This window comes from Scylla paramamosain, chromosome 34 (assembly GCF_035594125.1).
Source record: "Scylla paramamosain isolate STU-SP2022 chromosome 34, ASM3559412v1, whole genome shotgun sequence".
Lineage (NCBI taxonomy): Eukaryota > Metazoa > Arthropoda > Malacostraca > Decapoda > Portunidae > Scylla > Scylla paramamosain.
The window spans coordinates 2,202,501-2,212,500 of record NC_087184.1 but is presented as its reverse complement, the minus strand read 5'-3'; the positions used below and the strand labels follow the sequence as shown (position 1 = coordinate 2,212,500).

The window sequence follows — 10,000 nt, the reverse complement described above, 5'->3', positions numbered from 1 at the left end:
CGATCTGAAGAGAGTGGAAAGACGCGCCCGCGCTGCCACACGATACCCACCTGTGCAAACAACTGATCGAGCGGGTGTTTCCAACGGCAATCTGAATATGCTTGTTTGAAAGGACACTCTGCAGGTCTGCGTTATTTATCAAAATCATCCTTTTTATACATGATTTTCCGCTTCAAGTAATTATTATGCCAGAAAAGGCTTAACAACGTACAAAGTAACTAATGATACAACGGAAGCATGGCGGCTGAAGGCATCTCTTGCTTACACATCTCCGCAATATTCTCCCGTGTCTTGACAAGGAGTTTTCTCGATATGAAATGTTGAATAAGTAAGTCTAAATTACAGATTGCAATAACTATGTTCTTTAGGTGCCTAGTCATCAAATGTGTAAAAGAAAAATAAATAAATAAATAAAAAATAGCGATTATATACACCACACCAGCTAACCTCTGTAGCATCAACCCACCTGGATGTTAAAGTTACTTACAATAGGTCATGTATAGTCTAAAGTAAACTAATGAGTTGAAAATAAACTTTATCGGTTACAGACCTGGAATGATCGCGTAAAGGCACCAGCAAGGTTTTGTTTGAATCTTGTCTCACGATATTGATGGCAGGCTGAGGCTCTAATTCTGAGTGTGGCTTTGTTCTATCCTCACCATTACTTCATCAGCTTCTAGACAATTAAGGGTTATATTATGAATTTTGTCTCACACCAATTTAGCTTTTTTTTTTTTTATTTATTTATCAAGGGTTGCTTTAATTTGGCGTGTGTGTGTGCAGGAGTGGCGAGTCACAGCACAGGAGGCGCTCAGGATATTCGGTTCATTGGAAAGTGAGGTAATTATATTCCTTTCACGCTATCTTATGTAACAGTTGCTGATTTACCTCCATGTGGGTTCCCATTTTTGGCTGATTATTAATTATTATTTTTTTCTCAGGAGATAAAATTTTGGCAGTAGCTTTTATAAAGTGGATTTATTAGATTGCTTTATTTATTTTTATATACGTTATGGCTACATGTTAAACGGTAATGTATACATTGTGTAATTTTCTTATTTGTAGGGATGAGTATAAAGCAGGACACTTGATAAATGTTTTAGATGAAGAATATATTATGATTGATTCAGTGAGGGTGTTAGGCTGGAGACTTCTTCCTAAACTTTGTACAATTTGTTGAAGAACACCGATAAAGATAACGGTTATATTAAGTAGGAGTCTTGGAGAATTAAATCAAACCGTGAGAAGACTTAATTATACAATAAAATCTTAAATGATCATAAATTTGCTGTAATAGATTGTATGTGATTCCCACCTTTGTTAACATTTTTAAAACTTGTGAAAAAAGTCTAAGTAGGAAGTTCCTGATAAGAGGCTTGGCAGGTGAGGCTTGCTTTGAATTTATGTGGCCAAGATGTATACTATTTATTCTCTTATTTTACATTTAAAAATTATATGTAATTAAATAACATGAACTTTTTTATAGCTAATGATTAATAGAAATATTATATTAATTAATTTACATAATGTATTTAGTTAGAATAGTGCATTAAAGCTGCAAAAGACTTATCTCTGTAAATAACTCAAATAGTTAAAGAAAAATATTAGCGTGTATCGCTGGAGATGTAATTATTGTTACTGTGAGTAAAATGTTAAATGGAAATAAGAAGAAAAGTTCAGAAACAGGTTTTAGTTTTACAATGAAAATGTAAAGTTAAATTTAATGCACCATAAAAAAAAAAATATAAAAAAACAGGAATGTAATCAAATTCTTGCCTTTTAGAAAGGTTAGAAACTTTTACTTTTGTCATAACATTCCTCTGGATAGGAAAAGAAAGAGTAATTATCAGCAATACGCCTCTACTTTGGCCTTTGTCAACAATCATTGTGTGTTGAGAAGCCAATGCTTAGGGAGAAACTGTATGCCATAAATTTCGCTTTATTTTTTATATTTATTTTATTTATTTTATTTATTTATTTTTTTTACCGAAACCAGGATGAAGAACATTTATTGGAGAACATTTATGAATGTAACTGTCAGGATATTTGACTCATCTTAAATGATTTATATCTCTCTCCTGCGCCTTGGGAGCGTTCGTTGTCATGTCCAGTAACGTCGTTACTGGCTCATCATGGAAAGACTGGTGGCGCTGAAAGCTGGTGGTAATGGAATACCAGAGTGATTTCTACTCCACAAGATAAGAGAAGGTTGCCGCAGTTTGGAATATGGTAGAGAAAAGTAAAGCAGGCTGAGCCTTCGGTGTAAGGCGACGTCTTGGAATGTATTCTTTTGACCTTCCCTCTTGTGTACGACATGTACATTATGTGTGCAGAGACGCGCTGGCCTGGAGGAAAGTCGCGGCGTGGAGCAGGAGATGAATCTGCTCCCTTCACCACTGACGCGGGTTCTTATGTCCATCACATCTCACTCCTGGTTCGTGACTTTACAACATCTCGCTCTTCGTTCGTAACTTTATCATGTAACAATCTAAGGGACAAACACACACACACCCACCCACCCACCACCCACCCTAAGAATTTGGGTTCATTTACTTTCCTCAGAGATATGATGATGTCCATAGTTATAATTATGTGATGTGAAGCGTTGAGTTAATGAGTTGTGTTTTGCTGTTGTTTAGAGTTTTAGAGTTCATTATTTAGTTTTTTTCTTTATCAAGTTCGAGACCTACTTTTTTTTTTTTTTTTATACAGCGTATCAATAAAAACAGGGTAATTGTGGTTAAGGTTAACTTCGTACAGTTATTCAACAAGTTCCGAATCACTAACATTATAAAGAGGAAATATATTGAATTTACCAATGAGATACTCCGAATGTTGAATTACATACAGTGGTAAAGATTACTTAGCTGTGTTTCTTTGACGCCTTCATATTTATCATCCTCAGCAGCAGAACCACCACCACCACCACCAGCAACAACGTAGGTAGCAGCAGAACCATGAGCAGTGGCGGCGTCCTCAGCTCCCTCGGTGCTCGCTTTGGCAGTGCTGACGGCTCTGGCAGCACTGGCAGGCACTCCAGTGTTTGATTCACCCAAAGGTCTGAACACAAGTGGAAGCTCCGGTGCCGCCTGACTCCCACCACGCCCACGCCCACTCCCTCCCCGACACTGCTACGAGAGAGAGAGAGAGAGAGAGAGAGAGAGAGAGAGAGAGAGAGAGAGAGAGAGAGAGAGATTGTTGTTGATTATTTTATTGCGCCCTTAGGTGTCAAATGATATACGTGAAATATACAAAAAATGTTCATGCAATTAGAGATTAGTTAATGAATATAAAGATTATATAACTTTACGTAAACGTCGAGAGAGAGAGAGAGAGAGAGAGAGAGAGAGAGAGAGAGAGAGAGAGAGAGAGAGAGAGAGAGAGAGAGAGAGAGAGAGCACATAAAAGCAATAATTCACCTGATACGGAAACGGTTAGAAAATTCCTCCTTCCCACTTTTTTTTTTTTTTTACTATTCTCTCTTACTCAACAGCTGTTTTATTTAAGCATCTGTTCGGTCAGTCCCCTTCCTCCCCCTCCCCCCATCTCTTGTCCTTCCTTCTTTCTCTCCCACAGGTTCTTTCTCTTTGTCTCCATTTCCTCTTCCTCCTCCTCTTCGTTGCTACTGAAAGAGGAAGCAGTGTGTTATCCTTGTATAATTTTTACAACTTTTATTTAGCCAGTTCATTATCTCTCTCTCTCTCTCTCTCTCTCTCTCTCTCTCTCTCTCTCTCTCTCTCTCTCTCTCTCTCTCTCTCTCTCTCTCTCTCTCTCTCTCTCTCTCTCTCTCTCTCTCTCTCATGGTAATTTGTAAGGTATGTTGAATTCTTCATTGCTCCTTTTCTCTTTCTGTTTTCTTTTTTCCACTTCCTCTTCCCATCTCTTGTCCTCCAATGACCTCTCCCTCTCTCTTTCTCCCTGCTTCCTTCTCCTCTCCGTAATATCCCTCATCCTCTCTTCTCCTTTCATCTCTCCTCTGTTTGTCCTTCCTCTTCCTGTGTTTCTCTCTCTCTCTCCCTCTCTCTCCCTCTCCCCCTCTCTCTCTAAAAAAGGGGAAAAAACGTTAGCATACCTGTTTAGCGTCGTTCATTCATTCCTCCTCCTCCTCCTCCTCCTCCTCCTCCTCCTCCTCCTCCTCCTCCTCCTCCTCCTCCTGCTCCTCCTTCTGCTGCTGCTCGTCTTCCTCCTGAGGGGTCGTAACCTTATCATTGACTGTCAGTAATTGGTGTGTGCTTATCTTGATCTCTTCGTCTGATATTTCCTGTCAAATTTGCAGCATCCTTTTTTATGCTGTGTGTTTTTTGTGTGTGCTTTTTTTTAGTTTGCTTGTTGCTTGCTTTTGTTTTTTTTTATTGTTTTTTATGCGAGGGTTGTTAGTCGTGTGTGTGTGTGTGTGTGTGTGTGTGTGTGTGTGTGTGTGTGTGTGTGTGTGTGGAATTTTGCTGTTCTTTGAGGATATCTATGTTTCTTCTCTTTCTGTCTGTCATTCTAACTAATAGATCCGTTGTCTGTCTGTATGCATGTATGTATCTCTCTCTCTCTCTCTCTCTCTCTCTCTCTCTCTCTCTCTCTCTCTCTCTCTCTCTCTCTCTCTCTCTCTCTCTCTCTCTCTCTCTCTCTCTCTCTCTCTCTCTCTCTCTCTCACCATCATCATCATCATCATCATCATCATCTCCCTGTCTCATGCAGCATCCCTTAAGTAAACACAACAAACCAAATAATTCCCACTTTACGGTGTTCTTGAAATTATTGGAAAGCTCATGAAAAGAATAAAAGTAGTGTAAACAAACCAAAAAGGAAAAGAAAAAAGAATCATGAAAAATAATAGAATTTAAGGCATATTTGAAAATTCGATTGTATAGAAAAATAGATAATGGTGAGGCTACATATTATTATAATGTACAATAAAGGGAATGGATACACTAGGGAACGTACGGAATAGTAGTAGTAGTAGTAGTAGTAGTAGTAGTAGTAGTAGCAGCAGTATTATTATTATTAGTTTATTATTATTAGTAGTAGTATTAGTAGCAGTTGTAATAGTTTTTTGTACTTTTGTCCTCTCCTTTTGCTTCTTTTTCTTAAGTGTTACTATTAATAATAATAATAATAATAATAATAATAATAATAATAATAATAGTAAAACTCAAGAAAAAGAAGGAAAAGGAGAGGACAAAACTACAAAAAAACTACTACTACTACTACTACTACTACTACTACTACTACTACTACTACTACTACTACTACTACTACTACTACTACTACTACGACGACTACTACTACTACTACTACTATTCATTCCCTTTATTGTACATTATAATAATATGTAGTGTCACCATTGTCTATTTTCCTATAAAATCGAATTTTCAAATATGCCTTAAATTCTATTATTTCTCGTGATTCTTTTTCTTTTCCTTTTTGGTTTGTTTACACTACTTTTATTCTTTTCATGAGCTTTCCAATAATTTCAAGAACACCGTAAAGTGGGAATTATTTGGTTTGTTGTGTTTACTTAAGGGATGCTGCATGAGACAGGGAGATGATGATGATGATAGTGTGTGTGTGTGCGTGTGAGAGAGAGAGAGAGAGGGGGTGGTGGGGGGAGGGAGAAGGAGGAAGGGGGAGGGGAAAGGAAGGGAGGGAAAGGAAGAGGAAGGGAGGGAAGAGATAATAAGGTGAATGACCTAAAATAACATCAAAGAATGAATTATGAATAAATAGTAAAAATATAGAAGTAAATTTTGTAGTAGTAGCAGTGATAATAATAATAATAATATAAAATAATAATAATAATAATAATAATAATAATAATAATAATAATAATAAAATAATAATATTAATAATATTATTATCACTGCTTCTATTACAAAATTTACTTCTATATTTTTACTATTATTTTATTCATAATTCATTCTTTCATGTTATTTTGAGGTCATTCACCTTATCTCTTCCCTTCCTTCCTCTTCCTTTCCCTCCCTTCCTTTTCCCTCCCCCTTCCTCCTCCTCCCTCATCCCCCCTCCCTCCGTCTCTCTCTCTCTCTCTCTCTCTCTCTCTCTCTCTCTCTCTCTCTCTCTCTCTCTCTCTCTCTCTCTCTCTCTCTCTCTCTCTCTCTCTCTCTCTCTCTCTCATTTTTCTTGGTGAATGATAGTGAAGGTACTGACCACTCCTCCTCCTCCTCCTCCTCCTCCTCCTCCTCCTCCTCCTCCTCCTCCTCCTTGTCCTTCTTTTCCTCCTCCTCCTCCTCCTCCTCCTCCTCCTCCTCCTCCTCCTCCTCCTCCTCCTCCTCCTCCTCCTCCTCCTCCTCCTCCTCCTTGTCCTTCTTTTCCTCTTCCTCCTCCTCTGGTGTTTGGGTCGGAGGCAAAAGTATGAAGATGAGGAGATAACACGGAGTAATTTGTCACGCGGCCTTTGTGGTTCGATTAGTTGTGGACCTCCTCCTCCTCCTCCTCCTCCTCCTCCTCCTCCTCCTCCTCCTCCTCCTCCTCCTCCTCCTCCTCCTCCTCCTCCTCCTCCTAGGGTACTCTGAACGCAGCCAGTGTAGTATGTATGTAGATTCTTTCCTCCTTTCACACACACACACACACACACACACACACACACACACACACACACACACACACACACACACACACACACACACACACACACACACACACACACACACACACTTTTCCTTTTCTTCGTCTGCCACTGCCTTATTTGTTTGTTTCTCTTCCTTCTTTCCCTCTGTTTCTTTTTTTCCCTTCCCATAATTTTTTTTTCCGTCTATCCCTTTCTACTTCATCTTTTACTTTCCTTCACTCCCTTTTTTTTCGCTCCGTTCTTTACTTCTTTCCTTATCCCTTCTCGCTTCTCTTTCCCTGTTCCTTTTCTTTCTTTTTCTCCCATTTCTTTACCTCCATTCTCCAATTCCTTCTCTTGTTCCCTCCCTTCTCTCCGTCATTCCTTTCTTCACTCCTTTCCTCCCCCACTCCTTTCCTCCCCCTCTAATTCCTTCCCTCCTCCCTATTCCGTCTCTCAGTACCACCGAAGTCATGTATTTCCAGGTTGAAGGAGGTGGATGAATGGGCAGGCGGGCGGGTGGGCGGGTGGGTGGGTGGCTGGTCAGGGTGGATGGGCGGCGAGTGTAGATGAGGGTGTAGATTCCTATTTGATTACGAGAACACCTTGTCTTGTGAACGCATCCCCTGCTACCCTGGGAACGCCTGTGGAGGTTCGCTAGTGTGTGTGTGTGTGTGTGTGTGTGTGTGTGTGTGTGTGTGTGTGTGTGTGTGTGTGTATTTGTGGGGTTTATTTATTTTTTTTTTTTCATTTTCTTGTGATTTTTTTCTTTTCGTAACGTTTTGTTCGTATCTCATGTACGTATATATGTGTTTTTTTTTTTTTTTTTGTTTTGTCTTGATTTAATTGATTGTTTGCTGAGTGATAGCCATTGTTGTTGTTGTTGTTTTTCTGGTTGTTGTTGTCATTGGTGGTGGTGGTGGTGGTGGTGGTGGTCTTGTTGTTGTAGTTGTTCCTCTTCAATTTCTTTTTTCTTGATTGTTATTCTTATTCTTCTTACTTTATCAGAGTTCCTTTACTCCTTTTGTTCCTTGCTCTTATATTTATTTTTCCATTCTTGTCTCTGCATCTTATTTTCTTCACATGTATTATTGTTCCTTTCTCCTTTCTCCTCATTTCCTTTTTTTTTTTACCAGTTTCCTCTGTAACGTCCACACCAAAGGGTATTTTACTCCTCCTCCTCCTCCTCCTCCTCCTCCTCCTCCTCCTCCTCCTCCTCCTCCTCCTCCTCCTCCTCCTCCTCCTCCTCCTCCTCCTCCTCCTCCTCCTCCTCCTCCATTCTCTAATATTACGCATCTTTCCCTCCTTCATTTGTCCTCCATTTATTTTTTTCTCCTCCTCCTCTTCCTCCTCTGCACCAAATCTCTTCCTCCCTTTTTCGTCTTTCCTTCTTTCTTTCTCCGTTCTTCCTTCCTTCCTTCCTTTCCTCCTATTTAGACTTCTCTCCATCTTTTTATTTGTCCTCTCTCTCTCTCTCTCTCTCTCTCTCTCTCTCTCTCTCTCTCTCTCTCTCTCTCTCTCTCTCTCTCTCTCTCTCTCTCTCTCTCTCTCTCTCTCTCTCTCTCTCTCTCTCTCCATTTTTCCTTTTTGTTCTTTTTCATATCCCTTCGCTATTTTCTCTCTGTGTCCTCCACTCATCATCATCATCTTGTTCCCATGCATTCCTCTGCCATGATTTTCCTTCTCTATTCTCCTTCGTATCTGTTCTTCTCGTATTTTCTCTTCATCTTTCGCATCTTTCTTATTCTTCCTTTATCTGCCCTTTTTTTTTTCTTGCAGTCCTCTTAGTTAGCCTGCTTCCACTCAGCATCTCTTCTTCCTCCTCTTCCTCTTCTGTCTCTGCCTGTGTTATCCTATTTCTCTCATTGTCCCTACAAACATTCTAAGGACCAATAGATATGCTGCTGCTGTATCTTCATTTGTGTTCCATTGTGTTCCTCCTCCTTCTCCTCATCCTTCTCCTCCCTCACTTCTCTTCATCTACCTATACCCTCGTTTCTCTCCTCCGTTACGTTCTTCCTTACCATCTACATAGCGGCTCCTCCTCCTCCTCCTCCTCCTCCTCCTCCTCCTCCTCCTCCTCCTCCTCCTCCTCCTCCACTTCTTCCCTCTTCATCTATCTACCTCGTTTCTCTACTATACTTTCTCCCTTACCATCTACACAGCAGGTCCTCCTCCTCCTTCTCCTCCCTCCGCCTTCGCCTCCGCCTCCTGCACAGCGCCAGTTAATAAGCGGGAGGAGGCCACAACCACCCTCGCTAACTAAATTCACTGATCCGGCTCCACGATTGCATGCGCGGCGTCTCCTGGACTTGAGCCGCGAGATAAGGGACCTGTAGCCATTACCTGCCGTACCTAAATGAGCCAGGCAGGTGCGAAACGTTGTAATTAGCCGCTTGCCTTATGGGAGCTGTCGTGGCGCGGGATGTTGTACGAAAGTGGCCTAGAGAGAGAGAGAGAGAGAGAGAGAGAGAGAGAGAGAGAGAGAGAGAGAGAGAGAGAGAATGTGTGTGTGAGGGGTTAGGGAGAGTGTGTGTAAGGGAGGGGGTTTATTTTGGTTACGTGAGAAAGATAGAAGTAAATATGCTTGTGTAGAGGAAAGGAAAGAACGATATGAGAGTGGAGGAATGAAGGAAGGTGTGAAGTGAAGGCTGTTTGGTGGGTTGTGGTTAGTGGAGCTGGTGGTTCGTGTGGTGGTTTGTGGAGCTGGTGGTTCGTGTGGTGATTCTGAATGTGTGACTTATGATGGTATGCAAAGAAGGATACGAGTTGTGTGATGTTATGTGAGTGTACTAAAATGCTTAATTGGTTGTTTTGTGGTTGAATTGTGTCATGAGTTCAATGTTTTTCGTTTTTTTTTTTTTTTGTTTTCTTCGAGATGTGTACAAAAAGTGAAAAATATGAGTGTGGATGATCTATTTTTTTCTCTTTTCAATAAGGATCGAAATTCTAATATAAACAAAAGTATTTGAGAAACACACACACACAGAACACACACACACAGACACACACACACACACACACACACCTCAGTAACGAAAAATTTACTTGAGAAGATGGAAGGATAGAAAATGGATGAAAGGAGCAATAATGGAAGGAAAGAAAAAAAAATGGAAGGAAGGAGGTAAACACGGAAGGAAGGGTTTAGGAAAAAAAAAAGACATGGGCAAGGAAAGTGGAAAAGTAGAAGATTGCATGAAGAAAGGAAGATGTTAGAAAAGAGAGTGCGAAAAGTGGGGAAAAAGAAAGATCGATTAGAAGGAAGGAAGGAAGACTGGAGGGAGAGAAAATATGAGGAAGAAAAAGATTGAAGGGAAGGAAGGTAGCAAGTTTAAAAGTGAAAGCAAGATGGAGGAAGGTTGAAAAAAAAAGCGGAAAGGAAAAAAAATAAAGACTGCAACGAGAAGAAAATGGAACATAGAAAACTTGAAATGAGGAAAA

The 10,000-nt window shown here is 40.3% G+C and overlaps 1 long non-coding RNA gene across 1 annotated transcript in view; it reads right to left on the bottom strand.

Annotated features, from left to right (window-relative positions):
* Window positions 1-10,000, bottom strand: part of LOC135090032 (uncharacterized) — a 77,531-nt gene that overhangs the window by 59 nt on the left and 67,472 nt on the right. The window contains exon 4 of the long non-coding RNA XR_010261732.1: window positions 1-3,625. This exon is cut by the window's left edge and continues 59 nt beyond it. This is a non-coding gene — a long non-coding RNA (uncharacterized LOC135090032). The remainder of the gene's footprint in view (window positions 3,626-10,000) is intronic.